General features: G+C 42.5%; 1 pseudogene; it reads left to right on the forward strand.

Moving 5' to 3' along the window:
• LOC133746901 (leucine-rich repeat-containing protein 37A2-like) overlaps positions 1-14,194 on the forward strand; it is a 51,415-nt pseudogene extending 37,221 nt beyond the window's left edge.
• Positions 14,195-21,648: the final 7,454 nt, after the last annotated feature.

A 21,648-nucleotide genomic window follows, 5' to 3' on the forward strand; every position in this document is an offset into this window, starting at 1 on the left:
GGCAAAAGGAAGACCTTTCTCTCTGTATCTCTCTCTCTCACTGTCCACTCTGCCTGTCAAAAATAAAAAAATAAAGAAATAAATAAAAAAGCACTTTCTTGAGGTAGAGTCATGTTGGTGGTTAGCACTTCAGTGTTTGAGCTTTAGGGAGGCACATTTCAGTCCATAACATCAAAAGGGGCCCTGTGGTCTGCTTGAATGACAGCCATTTCTAGGGAGGACAGAAAGTTTGAAATCAGCATTAGGATTTCTCACAGTATTACTGTCTGTGCTATCTCCATCCAATGTGCATTCATGTACACACAAACAAAAATACCTGTACATATAAACGCATCCTACAGTGGAAATGCCTGTTGGTTGTGTACAGGTAACATCAATAATAATCCATAAGATGGCCTATAAGCAGACATTAAAAAGAGAATTAGAAAGAATGACAACAAAATCTGCAGTTACCTATATTTATATATATATATATATGTATGATATTCAATACTTATAGTTGCTAAAAGATGAATACTGATGTGTGAGAAATAAAAGCTAAACTTTGCCTTACAATATTGCAGCCAATTCTACATGCAAGGTGTCTTCCTAAAACCATTCATTGGGCCCACTCTGTGGCATAGTAGGTTAAGCCTCCACCAGCAGCACCAGCATCCAATATGGGCACTAGTTTGAGTCCCTGCTTCTGTACTTCCAATCCAGCTCTTCGCTAATGGCCTAGGAAAGCAGTGGAATATGACATGAATGCTTGGGCCCCTGCACTCATGTGGGAGACCTGGAGGAAGCTGCTGACTCCTGGCTTCTGGCACCTGGCTTCAGATTGGCCCAGTTCCAGCCTTTCTGGCCATTTAGCGGTGAACCTGTGGATAGAAGACCTCTCTTTCACTTCTCTCTATATCTGTAACTCTGCCTCACAATAAATAAATACATTTTTAAAAACCTTTCACATTTTAAATTTCTTAATTTTAAAAAATTTATTTATTTGAAAGTAAGAGTTACAAAGAGAGAGGAGAGCCAGAGAGAGAAAAAGGTCTTCCATCTTATGTTTACTCCCTAACTGGTTGCAACTGCTGGAGCTGTGCTGTTCCAAAGCCAGGAGCCAGGAGCTAGTTCCAGATCTCCCAGATGGGTGCAGGGGCACAAGGACTTGGGCCATCTTCTGCTACTTTCAAAGGCCATAGCAGAGAGCAGGATCAAAAGTGGAGCAGCTGGGTATTGAACAAGCCCCCACATGGGATGCTGGCACTTCAGGCCATGGTGTTAACCTCCACCACAGCACCAGTCCAACATTTAAAATTTCTGATAAAGTAGCACAGGACTACATTACATATAAGAAAGATGCATTCAAATATTATAAATCTAGTGCATTTTAGCAGAAATTTTAACAAATACTTCTGCTTTTCTCAGCATTATGTACTAAATTAATGACATAATGAGTCATTGTCAGGTTTTTAGCTCTTTGACAGCCACTTATAATACTTAACACCTTTTTCAAATTTATTGCTAGTGTATGTTTTTCAACACATGCACTGGATTTTACCAGTTTAGTGAACATGGAGTTGCCTATTCTAGGATTTGCATTTTAATGCATTTTCATGGCTCATGCAATCAACATCTGCAAAGCCTCTAAAAGACATAAATAATAACATGAATCAGGTTTTTTTTTATAAAGATTTATTTATTTATTTGAAAGTCAGAGTTCCACAAATAGAGGAGAGGTAGAGAGAGAGAGACAGAGAGAGAGACTGAGACAGAGACAGAGAGGTCTTCCATCTACTGATTTACTCCCAGTTGGCCACAATGGCTGGTCTGTGTCGATCTGAAGCCAGGAGCCAGGAGCTTCTTCCAGGTCTCCCACTTGTGTGCAGGGCCCCAAGGACTTGGGCCATCTTCTACTGCTTTCCCATGCCATAGCAGAGAGCTGGTTCAGAAGTGGAGCAGCCAGGACTTCAACTAGCACCCATATGGGTTTCCAGCATGGTAGGCAGCAGCTTTACCTGCTATGCCACAGCGCCAGCCCCACATTGAATCTTTTTAAGATGATATGGATATAAGTTCATGAGAAATTATTAGCATAGTGGGAACTGATAGATATGGATGATTCAGGATGGGCTTGTTAGGAATGGTGATGTTAATTTTCTTATAAAATAAATAAAAAATCAAATATGATCAGACATAAATGAATACTAAATTTTATTAGTGGTGATCCAGAAAACACTGATCTCAGGTCTTTTTCTTCTAGTGTTAAGTTCATATTTTAAAATTCATATTAAGTGAACAAATTTCATGTAATTTATATATACAGATTTAAGAGCAAGCTGATACATCCTACCCTATCTTCCCTTTGTCTCATACTTCCAACTCCCTCCTTCTTGTTTTATTTTCTTTCAATTTTTGCAACAGCATTCTTTGATTTTATTTAAGAATCACAAGCTTTATCCCTCTACAAAATAAAGAATTCAAGTAGTAGCAGAAATATCAATGAGTATATTTTCTATACTCAAAGAATACAGAAAAGGGCTATGAGCAATAACCAAATCTCAAAATGTCAATTTAACTCATGCTCCATTTTGTTGTCTATATATTAATTACCACCAATCAGAGAAAACTTTGGTATTGGTCTTTTGGGGACTGGCTTCTTTCATGAAGCATAATTGTTTCCAGTTGCATCCATTTAGTTACAAAAGATAGGATTTCATTCTAAATTATGGCTGAATATTATTTTACACTCTATATATTGCTCATATTCTTTTTCCAGTCACCAGTTGATGGACATCTGGGTTGATTCCATGTTAACTATTGTGAATTGAGCTGTTATAAACATGAGGGTACAGATAACTCGTGCATATGCATATTCTAGTGCATATGCATATTCTATTTCATTTCATTTGGATAAATTCCCAGGAGTGGGATGGCAGGATCATATGGTATATCTGTTTTCAGATTTCTGAGGAACTTTTATAGTGCCTTCCATAATGGCTGTACTAGCTTTATTCCCACCAACAGTGGGTTAGGGTACCTTTTTCTCTACCTCTCCACCAGCCTTTATTGTTTGACTTTTTCAAAACAATTCTTTATTTGAAAGGTGGAGTTACAGAGAGGGAGAGGCAGAGGCAGAGAGACATAAATATTTTATCTGCTAGTTTATTCTCCATATGACCCAACAGGTGGTGCTGGTCCAATCTGAAGCCAGAGTTAGAAGCATCTCCCTGGTCACCCAAGTGGGTGCAGGGGCCCAGGTACTTGGGCCATCTTCTGCTGCCTTCCCAAGCACATTAGCAGGGAGCTGGATCAGAAGTGGAGCAGCCTGAACTCAAAATTGCATTCATGTGGGGTTCTAGCACTGCAGGCAGCAGCTTAACCTGCTACACAAAACCTTCCCGTCTCCTGACTTTTGGTTTCTGTCTGAGAGCCATTCTAACTGGGCCAGGCAAGAGGTCATTGTGGCTTTTATTTGCAGTTCTCTGATGGCTATTGTTCCTGAGCATGTTTTTCATGTGTCTGCTTGCTAATTGAAATCCATCCTTGGAAAAATGCCGATTTATATCCTTTGCCCATTTCTTGACTGGATTGTTTGTTTTGTTGCTGAGTTTTTTGAGCTCTTTCTAGATTCTGGATATTTTACTTTTTCAGTTGCCTAGTTTGCAAATATTTTCTTCCATTCTGTCAGGTGCTTCATCTTGTTGAATGTTTACTTTGCAGTTCAGAAGGTTCTTAGCTTGATGTAATCCCATTTGAGTATTTATACCTTTATTGATTGTGCTTCTTGGAGCCATTTCCAAGAAGGCTTTGCCGATGCCAGTATCTTGCAGTTTCCCTGATGTTTCCCTCTAGGAATTTGATGGTATCACATCATAGATTTAGATCATCGATCCATTTACACTGTATTTTTGTATAAGTTGTAAGGTAGAGATCTTGTTTCATTTTTCTGCATGAGAAGGTCAAATTTTCCCAGTACCATTTTTGAAGACTGTTCTTTGTCCAGGGATTTCTTTTAGATCATTTGTCACAAATTAGTTGGTTGTAGATTTGTGGATTAATTTTTGGGGATTCTACTCTACCTCATTCATCCACATGACTTTTTGGTGCCAGTACAGGGCTGTTTTGATTATAACTGTCTTGTAATAGGTCTTGAATTTTGGTATTGTGAGGCTTCCAACTTCGTTTTTGTTGTTTAAGATTCCTTTAACTATTTGAGGTCTCTTTCATTTTCATACTAATTTTAGCATTATTTTCTCCAGATCTCAGAAGAGTGTTGTTGGTATTTTGATTGGGATCTCATTGAATCTGTAATTGCTTTTGGGGGGCTGGTGCTGTGGTGTGCTAGATTGAGCCTCTGCCACCCACACTGGCATATCACATGGGCATCAGTTTGTATCCTGGCTGCTCCTCTAATGATCCAGCTCTCTGCAAATGGGCTGGGAAGTCAGTGAAAAATGGTTCAAGTACTTTGGCCCCTGCACTCATGTGGGAAACTCTGGAGAAACTCCTGGCTCCTTGCTTCAGATCAGCCCAGCTCCAGGCATTGTGGTCATTTGGACTCAATTATGTATTTTTTATGAGGATTTTTGCATCTATGTTCATCACAGATATGTTTCTTTCTTTTTTAAAAATTTTTAACACTACTTACAGGTAGAGTTACAGAAAGTCAGAGAGAGACAGGGAGAAAGATCCTCTCTTCACTGCCTCACTCACCAAATGGCCGCAATGGCCGGATCTGTTCTGATCTGAAGCCAGGAGCCAGATGCCTCTTCTGGGTCTCATGCAGGTACAGGGGCCCAGGCAGTTGGGCCATCCTCCACTGCCCTCCCAGGCCAGAGCATAGAGCTGGACTGGAAGAGGAGCAACTGGGACCAGAACTGGCACCCACATGGGATGCCGGCTCTGCAGATGGAGGATCAACCCAGTGTGCCATGGCACTGGCCCCCATCAGGGATATTTTTCTATAGTTTTCATTTTCTACTGTATCTTTTTCTAGTTTAAGAATTAAGGTGATGCTGGCTTAATAGAAGGAGTTTGCGAGGCTTGTCTCTCTTTCAATTGTTTTGAATAGTTTGAGAAGAAATGGAATTAGTTCTTCTTTAAAAGTCCAGAAGATTTCAACAGTTTGCCCATATAGCAACATAAAGTGAAAAAACTACCATTGGAGTACTAATTATAGCATTAAATAACAATGTACAGCACATTAAAGACAGAGATCCTACATAATAGTTTTTTAAAAAATTAATTAATTTTCTATGCCATTTCCAATTTAACACCAGGTTGTTTTTTTTTTTCATTTCCAATTCTCTTTATATACAGTAGATCGATTCAGTATATAATTAGTGAAGACCTCATCAGTTCTTTACCTAATATGTACTAAACTGATCTTCTGTATATAAAGAGAATTGAAAATGAATCTTTATGTAATTGGAAGGGGAAAGGGAGCGGGAAAGGGGAGGGTTGCAGGTGGGAGGGAAGTTATGGGAGGGGGGAAGCCATTGTAACCCATAAGCTGTACTTTGGAAATTTATATTCATTAAATAAAAGTTTAAAAAAAAAGTCAGGAAGAATTCAAATGTGAAGCTGTCTGATCCTGGACTTTTCTTTGTTGGGAGGGTCTTTATTACTCATCCAATCTCTGTCTTGGTTTTTGATTTGTTTAGCTTTTCTATGTGTCTTCATGACTCAATTTTGGTATATTGTGTATGCCCAGGAATCTGTTGATTTTTTTCCTCTAGGTTTTCCAATTTGTTAGCCATCACAACAGATGCCCACATCCTATATTGCAATGCTAATCTGAGTTTTGGGTACTCCACTTCCAAATCAGTTTCATGTTAATATCCCCGGGAAGCAATGGATGATGGCTCAAATTCTTTGATTCCTGTCATGTAATTTGGAGAACTGTAACCTAAATGGGGACTTGAGAACCTGGTCTTGCACAGTTGTTGTAGCCATGTAGAAAGTGAACCAGCAGATGGGAGATCTCCATGTTTCTCTTTCCCTCTTTCTTTGTCTCTGTGTCTCTCTGCCTTTTTTATCATATTAAAATATTTAATTATTTATTTGAAAGAGTTACAGAGAGAGGGAGAGACAGAAATCTTCCATCACCTGATTCATTTTTGAGATGACTTCAATAGCCAGAGTGTGGCCAGGTTGAGGCCAGGAGCTTCTCTTCTAATGTGTGTGGCAACAGCCCAGGCACTTGGCCCATCTTCCACTGTTTTTTCAGTCCATTAGCAGGGAGCTGGATCAGAAGTGGAATAGCTGTTACTTGAACTGGTGCACATACAGGATGCCAGTGTAACAGATAGCAGCTTTGTCCACTGCACAACACCAGCTCCTCTTTCTGCCTTTTGAATAAATAAATCTTTTGAAAAAGAACTTTAGGTGGTAAAAGTCATCATGACTGAGCAATGGCAAATTTATTGAAATGATCTACTTTTTTAAAGATGTATTTATATATTTGAAAGGCAGCACTACAAAGAGAGAGTGGGAGAGATTGATCTTCCTCCTCAAATGACTGCAATGACTGTGGCTAGGCCAGACTGATGTCAGGAGCCAGGGCCTTCTTTCAGTCTCTCACATGGGTGCAGGAGCCCCAATATTTGAGTCATCCTGTGCTGCTTTTCTAGACACACTAGCAGGGAACTGGATCAGTTTGGAGCATTAATGTCTATGATACTCTCTTTGCAGTTAAAGAATTTAGAATCCATTTTGATTATGGGTGGGCCAAGTACAACAGCTTCCAATTGTCCAAGGTTTGGACTAGATGGGTTCTGAGAAATTTTGTTAAAATAGTTATCAATAATAACTCTCAGTTTAAGCTTTTCTTACTAAATTTTCATGTTTGCTGATGTTAATATCTATGGAAAAATTGGGTCTCTGGATTGCAACCAATGAAAGCATCCAGACTAACAGTAAATAAGGTCAACAGTCAGCAGAATGGTGTCCAGCTGAACTTAAATAGCTTTTCTGGTGAGCCCCGCAGCTCACAAGGCTAATCCTCTGCCTTGTGGCACTGGCACACCGGGTTCTAGGCCCGGTTGGGGCACTGGATTCTGTCCTGGTTGCCCCTCTTCCAGGAGTGCAGTGGAGGATGGCACAAGTGCTTGGGCCCTGCACCCCATGGGAGACCAGGAGAAGCACCTGGCTCCTGCCATCGGATCAGCATGGTGCGCTGGCCGCAGCACGCCTACCGCGGCAGCCATTGGAGGGCAAACCAACGGCAAAGGAAGACCTTTCTCTCTGTCTCTCTCTCTCACTATCCACTCTGCCTGTCAAATAATAATAATAATAATAATAATAATAAATAGCTTTTCTTGTTTGGTAGAGAGGTAACCTCCTGCATTACACTGACATACTGTCATAGACAGTAGATATTGGAGCCTGTCCCTTGTGCCAAATGGAGAATGCCACATTTTGGTTCATTTTATATGTGTGAGTTTCTGTGGCCCTCATGTGCTTCTGCCTTCACTGTGAGAAGAAGTTTATAATAAACAAGAATAACAAGTAATAAACAAGAAGTTTATTACTCCCACTCAGTAGTTCCCGGGGGCTTTGATGTTAAGTCATACATAATTCGAGAAATACCAGGAATCTTCTTAATCTCAGTGACCATCTTTAACACCACCTCCACAGGGATTTCACTGCCAGGCGTTGCAGGGACACCCGTCATAAAGTCACTAGTAATAAAGGTTCGAATAACCACAGATCTCTGGCATGAAGGCTGCTCCTGAAGAGGGTCCCGATCAAAATGCAATGGTGTCAAAATCACTGGCATCTGGCTGATTTTCCCAGCATATCCAGACTCCCTGAGAATGTTATGGGCCTCAAAATCAGCCTGGCGTAAAGTACTGAGCACCCCTGTTGTCAAAAAGGTGGGAGTAACATCTGTAGGAGGTTCTTTAACTGGTGGTTCTTTAACTGGCCTCGGCCAGCCTGGGCCCCAGAGTGAATACCCGTGGACCAGAGCCGCCCTGGCTGATTGGCAGACCCATGTGAGAAGCAGAGCCAACCCTGCCAGCACAGCACTCGAGCAAAACTGTGGAAATGATCAGGCACACGTGTCCTAGTTGTCCTTAGTCACCCGGGTTGACTGTCTCGTGCAGCTGAAGTATGAAAACAGGGGACAGGGGACAGGGTGAATCAAGAAACTAATGGTCATCTTGTTGAGATCCCATCTTGCTTAGTTCACTCTGCCCATTTGGCTAGAATCTGCCCAGGTGTTCTCCCTCCCCAAAATTCCTTTGGGTTAGTACTTTATGATTTTTGGGCCCATCTTGAACACTGTCCCTGTTATTTATAGCCTTGGACTTGTTAGGTTGCCATCCCTGGCTTCACCGCTTAGCTCTGCTCATTTACAATCCCAGGTGTCTTTGTTTTATTCATTTAGAGTCTCAAAACTCTTATCTCCTTAATATTTTTTAGGTTCCAGGCTTTTTTGATTCTCAATTGCATGTCTCTTAAATGCAACCCTTTGCTTGTATAAGGCTTGCTCTCTGCACTTAATTTCAGTCGGCCTTTATGCAAAGTCTGCTTTAACAGCATGCAGGCTCAATGTTCATTAGAAACCCTTCTCCCCATCTTGTAGCCGCCTGCCTTCACTTTCCATCCAAGTTCAACATAACCTAGCTGGCTTTTTCCTACCTGTATCACCACGACCTACAGAGCTGAAAGAATGGTGATTGTAACCCACTCTGTGTTTTTGGATGGTGTATGACATAGCGTTATTGTGACCATAGCTAACATTGATGAGGTTATAGGTTCAGGTGCTACAACAGAGACCCACACAAGGGTAGGTTAAAATAAAAGAGCAATTTTTGGCTCATGTGTCAGGGACCCAGGTACTCTTCTGAATGCCACTCTCAAAAATATCTTTTTCTCCTTTTTTGTTGCCATTTCGTAGGTTTGAGTTTGGCTTTACTTTTCTCTCTAAAGTCTCAATGGTACCCCAAATATTGGATTTGACTCCTAATTTAATTGATCAGAGTGTAGGGCTGTGGACTGACATAAAGCTGTCCCATCAGTCTTCTGTACCAAAAAGCAGTCTCTTCTTTTTTTTGACAGTTGAAGAAGCATCCATAGGGAACCCAAAGGGGGCATTCACGAAGATATTGCAAGCCCAGAAAAGCAACACCAGCAAGGAGCTGACTATTGAGCCAAAGAACCCAGTATCAGAGAGAAACAGCGTGGACTTCCCATGCCACATGAGTGAACAGCCGGACTTCAACGATGGAAGTGACGTTATTAGTGCACTGATTTATCTATTGCCTTATTTCTCAGAGGAAAATCTACAAAATGTAGAATCAACATTATCACCATACATTAAACTGCTTTCTTCAAATGTGCAAGAGAGAGATAAGTCCCTGAGCTACGTGAAAACCCACATAAGAAGGCCCTCTCGTCCTTACAGAAATAAGTTGAGAAAGCTCTATTTCCTAGAGAATTTGTTGGATGAAGAAATTCAAGAAAAAATTGGTGAGGTTAAGAAGGAAAAAAGCCATGCTTATGCAGCCTATCGTGTTAGGTCCTCAATTTAACCCTCAAATCCTCCTAAAGAAATCAGAAACTGCGCCGTCACAGGAGAACAGCCTGGCAACCATGCCCAGTGTGGGGTACAGGCTGCAGAGAGTGAACAAAGTCATCAAGAGGCCAAAGGGCTTATGGAAAAGGCACCTCCAGGAGACAAGGAAGAGACTCGGGAGGAGACAGGGCACCTGGCCCTTTGCAGAGAGCATCGGGGGACGAAGGCTTGGGAGAGCAGGCTCCAGGGAGCTGAAGGAGCTTCAAGTGGCTCAGAGGCCCAGGCAGTTGGTAGGAACCTGCTTGCACAGGGAGCCCTTGCTCACAAAGGAACATGGGGCTGCAGCCTCCTCTTTCCTGAAGAAACACATCCTGGGCAGGTCTTTTACAGATTCTGCTGGGACCGAGTTCAACCTAATGCCGACTGTGGACCAAACCAAGGAAACACAGTGGGAACACCCCAGCGAGGGCACTGAAGCCCCCACCACACCTGCAGGCTTCACCTACCCCATGATGCTGTCCCAGGGGGAGCAGTTTGAAATTCAGCTGAATCAGCAGCTACAGCCCCTCATCCCCAACACTGACGTGAGAAGGCTCATTTCTCACGTCATCCGCACTCTGAAAATGGACTGCTCTGAGGCCCAGGTGCAACTGCCCTGTGCCAAGCTCATCTCCAAAACAGGCATCCTGATGAAGCTCCTCAGTGAGCAGCAGGAAGAAAAGATAGCCAAGGAAGAATGGGATACAGAGCAGTGGAGGACTGAGACCTATATCAATGAGAGTACAGAAGCCCCGAGTGGACAGAAAGAGCAGGAGTCGAGTAAGGTGAGGACAGGAGACCTGCACCTTTCCATCACTTAGGAGACTCCACACGGGAAGACCAGGGGCTCCCAGTCCAGATCTTGTCTCAGTAATGTAAGTTTTGCCAAGACGGTGACACTTGGTTCCTTTAGGGAAGGAGGCAGACCTAACACACTGTAGAAGAAAATGAGTAATACCAAGATTATAATATTACAGTAGATTTTGTATGGTCTTTTAAGATCTTTTAAGCCACTCACCTGGAAGAAGGGGGTTCTGAATATTTAGCATTCATATTTTCTAGCGCTTTATTCTGTCTTTATAAACTGTGCTCTTTCTTAGCTCGCAAAAGGAGCTCAAAATCATGGCTATCACAACAAGCTCATCGTGGCAATATCTGTGACGGAGTGGTCACGATGCTGGTTATCATATTCTGTCTCATTGAGGTAAGGACGACTCGTTCAGATTCCAGAGTGCATCCTTCCTTTGTAATAGATTCGGAATCCACAGACTGAACATCAAAGCCACTTTCCACGTACCACGAGCTGACCTTCCTCTTTAGTCACCAAGACTGAGATGCACTTTATTCTTTTCCTTGAAAAGCACATTCCACAGATTTTTTAAAGGAACTCCACTCTCAGGAAATCCCTGTGCAACTGGAACCGAGATAACAAGGGACTGGACATTTGGAGAGGTTAAGTGTAAGAAAGCCAGAGTAAAGTGGTAGAAGTTCTCCAAAATTATGTCAGGGATTTGATGTACTCTCTTCTACCACTGAACTCTTTCCTCATTGCTGAAATGATGAGATTAGGAACTGTCACTGCCCTTGGGAGAATGGATGCAGCCAAAAGACAAAAGTATTATCTTACAGAAACATTAGATCTACGTAGCATCCTACTGCTCCAATGTCTAAGACTTTGTCTAAATAAGTTCAGCTGATGCACTGCAGCTGATTCCTGCATCAAGCTACTCTAAATATGTTCCCTCCATGGAGGTTGCCTGCACCCTCCCACACAGCCCGGTGTTTTCACAGTCCCACCACACAAGGCTCCCACAGTCACAAGCACCCAGCCCCCTGTCAATTCTCCCAGAGTCCAGCATCTCCTCTAGGTTGGTTGCTGGGTTCGCGGTCAGTAGCTCGAGCAGTTGTTACGTATCTCCAAAATGGTGCCTCTCTTGGCTAGTTACAGCATGCCAGTGCCTGTGGTCAGGGAGAGAGAAACGTGAAACCCCCCTCTTTTTTTTTTTTGCTCTAGGTTGGCAGGTACACCACCTCCACAGGGCTCCAAGCCAGACCCATGCCAGGCTTTTAACACAGCTTTATTGCCAGTGGCTTGAGCTGCTGCAGTATGGTCTCACCTCATTCCAAAGGGGTGCTGAGGCTCTCAGCTGCTGGGATCTCAAACTGTGCAAGTCCACACCCTCCACATAGGTCCACAGTGTCCATCCAATTTGCATGGAGTTTCCTCTACCATTTTCCCCCTAAACCTTCCCTGAGATTGCCCTCCTTCCACTTTTTTTAAACTATCCACCCCTAGACTAGAGAAGCAAGCTGCCTCCTTATGCCACCATACTGAAAAATCCCTGAGATGTATGATTTTAAATAGCCCTTGTCTGGACTGTTGAAGAACAGTGAATTTTTTTCTTCATATTATTTGTTGAACATTTTACTTAGTGTAGGGTTAATCTTAGGAGTATAATGTTAACTGAAAATAGATCTTCATAAAAAATAAGAATGGAAATAGGGGGAAGAATAAGGGATGGGAGTGTGGGTGGGAGGGAGGGTAAGGTGGAAAGCATCACTATGTTCCTGAATCTGTATCCATGAAATCTGTTTATCTTCAATGAAAGTTTTTTAAAAGACATGTCTAGGCTCAAGAAGTAAGTGATAACAGCACAGAGGAGATGAGAAAGAGACCAGCACGGGCAGTGCCCACCCTAACACTACACAGTTTCAGTGCAGGGCAAGCTCCTGCTCTCTAATCTTTTTCATAAATTTAGTAGTTTTTCTCATATATTTTTCCCTAAAGGATGGCAGCTGCTTGTTTTTGTAAAAAGTTTTCTTGGGGTTTGAGTTAAGTTGCATTGAATTTGTAGATTAATTTGAGAACTGGCTTCTTTATGCTACCCTAGAAACATGACATTTTATGGGCTTCAGAAGAGCATCCTCATCACATAAATCTTATAGAACTTTCGTTGAGTTTATTCCAAGACAGTTTATTACTTTCTATTGCTATTACAGAAGGGCTCTGTACTCCATTTTCCCTCTAGTCACTGGTGGGGCAAAACAAACAGGAGATCCACTGTACTGCTCTCCTGACTCAGCACCTAGTCACCTCCCCAGACCCACACGTTTTGTCCAACAAAATGCCAGCTGATTATCTTGGGCTTTTTTTTAGGTTGTCCACCATCTCCTATGCAAATGTTGACAGTTTTGTCTCTTCCTTTGCAGTAATTATACCCCATTTATTTTTCTTATTGCACTGATTTCAGCCTTTTCAACAATGATGACTAGTAGCAGTCTAATAAGTATCCTACTCCTGTTCTTGCCTTTAAAACACCATTGTTTAGGTTTCTGGTCCATACTTTCAGCAGGTTAAGGGTGTTTCCTTCTACTCCACTTTGTTTTCTTCCAGATTTTTTTTATTTTGTTTAAGGACTACAACTTCCATGTTCCCAAATTTGTATATATTAAATGCATGATGTTGCACTCCCATTCCACTTTTAAGAGGACTCATTGATGAATGGCTGTCAATAGAATGTATTAAGTCCCAGAGGCATTCAAGACCAAGGACTGTGGAAGAGTGAGAACCATTAACAAGACAGAATTCCTGTCCTCAAAAAAAAGTTATCTTATTGGACAGGCAAGGCTTTTAGAGAAAGAAAGGGAAGGTAAACAATTTGGAGATAGTATCATTATGGTGAATAATGATTGCTTTTCCTTACAAAACAGATTTACTCTCATAGAGGAAGAGGAAGAGAAGACATAGAAAAAGCTTCAACGTAAGTATCAGTCTGACAATTGTTACATTAGAATTTTAGAAGTAGAGGAGTACTTAGAACTCCTCTATTTAAACCTGCTCACTTTAGAATGAGGACGCTGCCAGAGGCAGAAGACTACCCATCCAAATGTTTTGCCTGATTCCAGCAAAACTGGTCCTCAGCCACGGCTGGGGAGACAGGACCAGCATGGAGACATGTGCTGTCAGGGGTCCTTCTGAGACACAGCAGCTAGGGAGGGGCTTTGGCTGTGCTGTTCCTGCTGCTGGTGGGCATCTGGCCCAGCGCCCTGGGAATTGTGTCTGAGACCCCGGCTTGTAGTGACTGCTCACTGCAGTGATGGCTGAGGTGCATGTGTCATCCCAAGAAGACCGGAGATGCACACTGTGAGAAGTGAACAATGGCACTAGTCTCTAATGGTCTTGTGTGTGTTTTTCCCCAAGGAGCTTTTACGAATGAGAGCCTAAAAAGTGTTCCGAAGATGAGACTCAGGTAAATGGGAGGAGGCTGCAGTCTGTGGCCAGAGACAGCAGGGAAAATGCGCAATTCACATGTCTTTTTCTCTTTCCTAGGGCTTTTTCCGGCTGAGGTGGCCACTCTGGCTGAGGCGTCTGCTCAGTCCTTTCGGTGGCACACGCAAAAAAGCTGTGGACTTGCCCCTGTACAAGGAGCCTTCCGTAAAGGAAGAGCTTTTCGACAAGGACGCAGGGTACGTGACAGGGCCACTTCACCGTACCGAGCTTGGGGAGGCGGGGAGAGCGGCAGGAGAGGAAGCCTTGCTCTGCTCTCTTCTCACAGGGAGCTCAGCGAGGGCCCCGCTGAGAAGACGCCACCTCCAGAGTCCTCGGCAGAAGGTGAAGAGAGCGAAGCCCCCGAGGAAAACATGGAGTGACCCGCCTCTGTCACCTGCAAGTCCTATTTTCTGATATTGGCACCTCAGTGGTGCTTATAAAATACTTAATTGCTTACATTCATGTTTGTGATATTCATAAGCAATTCGAGCCAGGTGGCGATAAATTAAAATGTTGTCAAATATTTACTATATGCAGTAACAGAGGCCATAGGTAAGAAAAGCAGGACCACTTCTAGAAGCCTTGGAGGGAGTCAAGCCCTCCACAGGGGCACAGCACCAGCAAGAACTCTCACCTCTCTTCCTCCATGAAGTAGAGGAGTATTGAGAACTCATCTATTTAAACCTGTCAGTCTCCAAGAACCCAAAAACACATCCTCAAGGCACAGACTTTTAAATCAAATACCAGGTGTTCTGGTGCTTTCTCTCCCCTGGATCACTGAGAACCAGTCAACAGAGGGGGACTAGACCTCGGCTCACAGAGGACCCACTTCCTCTGGTCGGTCTTGGAGGGTCTTGGGGGTGGTCAGAATATTTGGATCATAATACCTCCCAAGTCACTGTCCAAAGTTCGTCACTGGGAGTGAGAAACACTTCAGCAAGCAACCAATATTCCTGAGACAAAATGGTACTAATAACAATGTGCAGAGGCTGGCGCTGTGGCATAGCGGGTAAAGCTGCCACCTGCAGTGCTGGCCTCCCATATGGAAGCTGGTTCAAGGCCCAGCTGCTCCACTTCTGATCGAGCTCTCTGCTATGGCCTGGGAAAGCAGTGCAACATGGCCCAAGTCCTCGGGCCCCTGCTCCCATGTGGGAGACCCAGAAGAAGCTCCTGGCTCCTGGCTTTGGATTGGCTCAGCTTGGGCCATTGCAGCCAACTGGGGAGTGAACCAGTGGATGGAAAACCTCTCTCTCTCTCTCTCCCTCCCTCTCTCTCTCTCTCTCTCTCTCTCTCTCTCTCTCTGCCTTTAAAATAAATAAATAAATCTTTTTAAAACAAAAACCAATGGGCAGTGGCAGCAGCCACTGCCATTCAGGATTTTCCTACTTTTTGCCAGGCTCTATGTCAAGCATTTTAAATTTTTGTATCACGTATCCCAGCAATCCATGGGAGCAAATGCCTTTAACATTATTTGACAGATAAAGAAACAGGGCTCAAGGCATGGCAGTGACCTGCCCAAAGTCACACATCCAAAACTGCTAGTATTTTTTTAAAGATTTATTTATTTGAAAGTTTAGAGTTACGAGCTTCCTGTACTAGGATGTCTCTGTCCTTCTCCAAACCTGGGAAATTTTCTGCTAGTATCTCACTAAAAAGGCCTTCTAATCCTTTCTCCCTTTCCATGCCTTCAGAAACTCCTAGAACCCAAATGTTGGGTTTTTTAATAGTATCCTGTAGATTCCTGACAGTATTTTTTAGATTTCTGATTTCTTCTTCTTTTCTTTGATTTGACTGTTTCCTTTCCTGTTCTCTGTCTTCTAATTCCGATATTCTCTCTTCTGCTTCACCCATTCTGTTGTTAAGGCTCTCTAATGTGTTTGTCATTTGATCTATTGAGTTCTTCATTTCATTGTGGTTTTTTGTTACTATCACTGTTTCATGTTCTACTAGTTGTTTCATTTCATTTTGATTCCTCCTTAATATTTCATTTTCACGAGAGAGATTTTCTATCTTGTCCATTAAGGATTTCTGTAGTTCAAGAATTTGTTTTTGAGAACTTCTAAATGTTCTTATCAATTTTTTGAGATCCGCTTCTTGCATTTCCTCTATCTCTTCATCTTCATAATCTTGCATTGGCGTGTCTTGTTCATTTGGGGGCGTCATAATGTCTTCCTTGCTCTTATTACCTCGGCTTCTATGTTTGTTTTTTGGCATGTTGGAGATAATTTATGATTTTTTTTTCCTCTGGTGTTTTTTTTTCTCGTTATACTATGCCTCTAAGTGAGCTGTCTGCTTTGTTGGATCCTTAGAGGCTGTGATGGGTGTGGCCAGAGAGCTATGCTTGATTCTTCAGGTTTAAGCCTTGCAAACACCGACTCTCCCAGATTGTTCACTCCCTTGCTCCTTGCTGGATCGCTCTCTCTCTTTCTCTTTTTTTTGACTCAGTTGGGAGTGGAATTGAGGGTAGTTGAAATCTGGCCTCTGTGAGTATTCGTTTGATCTACCCCTGTTACCACACAAAGAGTTTATGCAGCCCTCAATGTGTTCTGTTTTGCTAAAGTTACTGAGTTTGGCTGTGCTTTACATATGTAAAATGGCGGTGCTCTTTGTTTTGCTTGGTGAGTGAAGGGAGAGGCCTCTGTTCCCCCCCCCCCAATGTCTCGGGTTTCTGAGGTCTTTGTCTTACCCTCCGTTGGTTCCCGCGCTGGCGACATTCTGTGGCTCGTCTCCCGCGGCTCGGCTCATCTCCCGCGGTTGGTTTTCCATGCGGTGGGCTCCCTGTAGGTCCTCTGTGTCACATCCACTAGATCCGGAAGTGTTTCCTCTGCAGTTTTTTTCTTGAGTCTTTTCCTGAGGCTACAGTAATTCCACTTTTATGAAACTTTATTTTCCAAATTAAGGCGCACGTCCTCACTATCCGCCATCTTGGCTCTGCCCCCCTGCTCTACTTCTGATCCAGCTCTCTACTATGTCCTGGGAAAGCAGTAGAAGGTGGCCCAAGTCCTTGGGCCCCTGCATCTGCGTGGGAGATCTGGAAGTATCTCCTGGATCCTGGCTTCAGGTCAGCACTGCTCCCACCATTGTGGCCAGTTTGGGAGTGAACCATCGATGGAAGGTCTCTCTCTCTCTCTCTCTCTCTCTCTCTCTCTGCCTTTCCTTTGCTCTTTTTGTAACTCTGACTTTCTAATAAATAAATAAATCTTTAAAAAAAAGATAGAATGCACAAAAAGGCCAAGTTGCCCTCCTTCAGCTCTTGTTCACCAGGGAACAAAGAGCTGCACAGACAATTTCTCACAAAGTTCCTAAGTAGTTGTATCACTTATTAACAGCATGAACTAAGTAACCAAGTTACTCAGTTTAATCTCCCTCATCCACACAATAGGGGTCATCATTTCTAAATGGCAAGAGTTGTTGGGAAGATGGAAGCACCTGTATAATCATGTACCATTTTCCAAGCAATGTTGTGCGGTCTTCATGTTATCTCACTTGTGTAAGTACTTAGTATAGTGCCTAAAATGTAATAACCTAACAAAAGGAGGAATTAAAGATGTATATGGTGGGGGCCAGCGCTGTGGTGTAGCGGGTAAAGGTACTGCCTGCAGTGCCAGCATCCCATATGGGATGTTGGTTTGAGTCCCCATTCCTCCACTTCTGATCCAGCTCTCTGCTATGGCCTGGAAAATCAGTGGAAGATGGCCCAAGTCCTTGGACCCCTGCACCCATGTGGGAGACCTGGAATAAGCTCCTGGCTCCTGGCTTTGGATCAGCTAGCTCAGCTCCAGTTATTCTGGCCACTTGGGGAGTAAACCAGTGGATGGAAGACCCCCCTTATCACCTCTCTGTAATGCCTGCCTTCCTTCCTTCCTTCCTTCCTTCCTTCCTTGATTTATTTATTTGAAGGTCAGAGTTACACAGAGAGAGAATAGGTAGAGAGAGGGAGAGAGGTGCAGGGGCCCAAGGACTTGGGCCATCTTCCACTGCTTTCCCAGGCCATAGCAGAGAGCTGGATGGGAAGTGGAGCATCCAGGTCTCAGACCAGCACCCATATGGGATACTGGTGCTTCAGGCCAGGCATTAACCTGCTGTGCCACAGCACCAGCCTTGCCTCTGACTTTCAAATAAATGAATAAATCTTAAAGAAAAAAGTAAAAGAAAAAAAAACTAAAGCCAATGAAGAGAATACTTTAAGAGAAGTGTATGGGGCAGAGGAAGAATTACCTTAAGAGAAAAGAAGATCTCTTGCTACACAGATGAGAATATGGTGCAGATGAAAAGACTATAAGAAAAGTGTAATAGTTGCAGGAAGTGACAATGTGAAAACTTGTGAACCCTTACAAAATACCCCAAAGGGCAGGCCTGAGTTGTTCTCTTCATCTGTAAGGTTTATGCCTCTCTCTGAGTTTGGGGAGATGCTGTTTGGATTCCAGGACACACCACAGAGGGATGACCGTGCCAGCAGTGTGCAAATGCAGGTGCATCCACAGCTTGCCTGAAGGAAGCGATGCCCATGGCTGACCTTCAGTGTACGACCACAACCGGCTCACCTACAGTGTCAACAGTGGGGCGAATACCCGAGGAGGGAGAAAGCCTGGACTCTCCTCCTAGTCACCCACAGTGCTTGTGAGTAACAGACGAGTGAGCATGTGGATGTGCTCTGTCTGGATAAGGCTGCAGCTCTCTACACTCTAGAGTCCTTCCATTACTAAACTATGAAACTTGTATTGTGAGAAACAATGAAGTGCCTAAAACAATTTTTAGAAAGAAGCCATTGGGTTAAGACTTAATGTACATGAATGAAGCAGAAGAAATAAAGTGTACTTAATGTTTAGAATTATCAATTACTGCTGATTTTCCATTATATATTTCATTTCTGATTTCAGCTGAAAGATTTGATGAGTATTACTATTCAAAGAGTGTTATGTCACTGGTAAGCTCTTGGCATGTCTTTGAGGTGGATTTCATATTCACAATAGACTGATCCTACCACACTGCTGTTTTTACACAGAGGCTTCATTCAGAAGACTATTTACTGGACTGCATGTAGTATGTGCAAACTAAGGGTGAATGTGGAATTTGCTGAGCCTGAGCCTTACCTAATTTAGGGAATCCCTTATAATGAAACATGCAAAATTATGAATATAAAAATTGCTCCAGCCCCTCCCAGGACCTTGGAAGGGGCACGTGCAAGCGTAAAGCCTTGAAGCTTAGGCTGCAGTTCATGATGAATCCAGCTCAGCTGGAACTCTTTTCTGGACTCTGTAATGCAGTGAACAGGATTGTTTTCACTTTAAAAACCCTAGTCTTTGGTCATAAGATTACTGGTGTCTTCCTGGGGCAACATGCCTTTGAGAAGAGAGGCAGTAGGCTTTCATCTCAGGATAGCAAAAGTTTCCTTGAAGCAGATTAGCTTTGTCTAATAAAAGAATATGTTCCCAAATAAAGAAGACCAGCTCCCAACACACACTTGGTGTATTACAGCCATTATGCCCATTTTTGAAGTAACCATGAGTTAGATATGTTCAGATTGTATGATAAGAGAATTAGTTTCCAATACCAGCTAGCTCTGGGTTTTGCATCACCATGAAGCAAATGCTTTTTTTTTCTTTTGCTTAAGATGGACACAGAATCTTGAGATAAATGAACTGGTGCCTCATCCACTGTGCGCCATCCCTAACTCTGTGCTCCTACTTTTTCAACTTCTCTCTGGAATTGCTGTGAAGATGCTAGCATGGCTGTCATTCATTTTCCCATCAATGTCCAACTTCCCCCTACTGGCATGAAAGTCTCTTGGAGACAAAACTTCTGTCCCATTCCAATTTGTACCCCCAGCACTTAATACAGCACTTGACACTCAGTGGGCCTGGCACTCAGTGAATGTTCTTAAATGAATTCATTACTTTTCATCCACTGTGATTCCACAGATTTTCTCCATGTGTTGTCTACAGAAAACTGTACTGGAACTCAGCCCCTTAGGAGGGAATCTAACGCAATGACATATGTTGAGGCCATTTTTACTGATGCTACCAAAGCCACTTGGTGTAGGGGCTCCAGGAACCAGCTCCCCGGTGTGTGGGTGAAGGAAAAACACTCTCAGTGTTCTTCCTCAAGATCTGCAGGCACTGTTGGTCCATCCCCAACACATCCTGAAACCTTCCATCATAACCAAAATGTATTGTGTTTGACTGGGATTCTGAAGCACAGAACAGGTGGATAGTCTTTCAACGTCAGGTTTAGTGGAGAATCTTTATCTTGAATCTAAAATTCCCTCAGGCCATTGAACATCACAGAATTATAGAGCTGAAAGGGAATAAAACTCACTTTCTGTTGCAGTTTAGTCAGGACAGAACATGTGGGATTAGGCTAGAGCAGTGCTTTTTCTTATTTTTTATACTACAATTTAACATATACACCACCCCTTCCTATTTCAAAGGTTCTTAGTATCCACAGATAATTTATAAATTGAGAGCTAAATACATTTCGGAAAAAGCTCATGATCTGGGTGATGGGGAGAGACATGCCCTTTGCTGGGTCCCAGGAATTATTTTTGCATTATGATTTAAAAGCAGGTAACCCTGAGAAAGCACAAGAATGTTTTTCTCCCAGAGTACTTGGTGTTAGATTTTTGAAAAAAAAAATGAATGGAAATGAAGACCTTCTTTGCAGAGTTTATAATACAGGGCTTAATACCCAGATAACCATAACTGTATACAATTTCTACACATAAATGGTTTTTAAATATATATTCATCATCTATTTCACTTACACATTGTTGAAAAACTGCATTCCATGCCATGCCTGAAATGTCCCAAAGCTCAGTTCTGTCAGTAAATTGCAACCAAGATTTCTGCCAAGAAGGACATAAGGCAAAGAAGATGAAGAAGAAAAAAAGATATATTTTAAGAATACTCTTCTTTCAGGAGTGATTCTAATTTTTATAGATGAAACAATACTTCCGCATTTTATCTACACACTAAAGAATTTACTGGTACTGGTAGATTTGGCTTCTGAATTATACTTGCACATTTATATTAAATTGCATCATATCATTTTCATATTACATGACATACTTGTACTGTGTGATCTTTATTTCTCTGGAACAGTTTCACAACTTGAATGCTATTGACATTTTGGACTCGATAATGCTTTTCTTATGGAGGTTGTTATGTCCATAGTAGGTGGCTTAACAGCAGGCTGGCCTTGGCCCACTGGGTGCCAACAGCACGTGCAGGGCTGCAAAATGTTACCTAAATGCAAACTCCTGTTGGCTGAGAAGCACTGCTCTGTGGGATTCACTCTGACCTTTGTATCTGATAGTATTTTTGCTAGAGAGGAAAAGGACCTGTTACAGAATTTTAGTAACCTTCTACTACAAATGTAAAGTGGAATCTTAACCCTATTTCAAGGTGAACAGTGAATATTTATTAAAATTCCAAATGTGATGAATTTGTAACTTACATAGACTGCAAAAAAGGGAGTGACTCAAATGCACGTCTTTCGATAGACTCTATTTTATGGCAGGATAAATCTCTAGGAAAGGAAAACATTCCCTGGTTAGCTATTACCTATATAGTCAGTGGGGATAATAAAATTTGCATTTGATAATGTCTGATATTCAGTTTTTACCTAAACTGTAAAGCTTTGGTCTTGTATTTGACCTTCTGGAGATACTAACCCTTCTTGCAACCTCTCCTAATAGTCTCACTGTTAGAACCTTCATAAATGACATACACAACTATAGATCTTGATAGATTGTGGTGGTAAACTTCCCTGGGAGTAGAAGAATTGATTAGATGAACGTTCATAGTCTTCATCCATTTGAAACAAGGAGCAAAGC

The sequence above is a fragment of the Lepus europaeus genome, chromosome 18 (genome assembly GCF_033115175.1).
Source record: "Lepus europaeus isolate LE1 chromosome 18, mLepTim1.pri, whole genome shotgun sequence".
Classification (NCBI taxonomy): Eukaryota; Metazoa; Chordata; class Mammalia; order Lagomorpha; family Leporidae; genus Lepus; species Lepus europaeus.